Consider the following 979-nt stretch of genomic DNA (forward strand, 5'->3'; position numbering starts at 1 on the left):
GACTTCGCGGGTCCGCGGGGAGGGGGCGGGGCTAAATGACGCAATTCGCGTCATTTCGCTTCATTTTTAGCCCCTCCCCCCACCCACGGACCCGCAAATTAAGGCTTCAGCCCGACATGGGGGCGGGGCTTGATGACATCACCTGTGCCCCACCCCCAAAACGAAGCCTCTACCCGCCCCCTTTCACTCCTCTCCGGGCTTCTCCCGGAAAGGAGTATGCCAAAGTCGGCAAGTATGCCACAATCTATTACCTTTAGTAAAGTTGTGGCGAGCGACGCACCAAGCCCGAAGCGTGGCGAGCGGACCATGGTGCTATTCTAAAGCGGCTAACGTAACTGGCGTAAGCTGTGGCTGCAAAGATGAGGAAGTACCTGAAAAATTCCCCAAAATTTTAAGACATTGTGAAAAACCGCCGGCTCTGACCTTTTCTTGTGTCGACCATTGCTGTCAACATTTTACTTGCATCAACCTCTTGTCAATGTTGACCTATTGCATGGCAACCTTCTGGCGGCACCTTATTGACTGTCTCTATCTATTCTAGACATTTCACCTGCTTTCCACCCAGCCATAAACAACACAACAAGGCGCACCTATTGCCCTGTCACAGGGTACGTGACGAGAAATATTGCCAGGGGTCAGACAACACATAATTACACAACCCTGTGACGTCATCATCTGTGCAGCTACTGTATGTTGGGAGCCCCAGGGAATCACATCTTGACCAATAAAGCTACGGGAATTCAAAGGCATCCCCCAAGTCAAGGCGCCGTCCGAGTGGTTTGCTGCGTCACGCGCCGGTCACCAGGGCAACAAGGTGGTGCGCGCACGCTACGGTAATCACGCGCTGTGGGGTTTTTCTTTTTTCCCTTTCCTCCATGGTTTACGCAACATAGGGCTGGAGAGGGAGGGGCGCGCACGCCGCCGCCGCCGCCGCATCCGAGTCAGTGGCCAATCGGAGCGCTGGTGTTTGCCGGGGGCG

The sequence above is a fragment of the Crinia signifera genome, chromosome 6 (assembly GCF_055691185.1).
Source record: "Crinia signifera chromosome 6, ASM5569118v1, whole genome shotgun sequence".
Classification (NCBI taxonomy): Eukaryota; Metazoa; Chordata; class Amphibia; order Anura; family Myobatrachidae; genus Crinia; species Crinia signifera.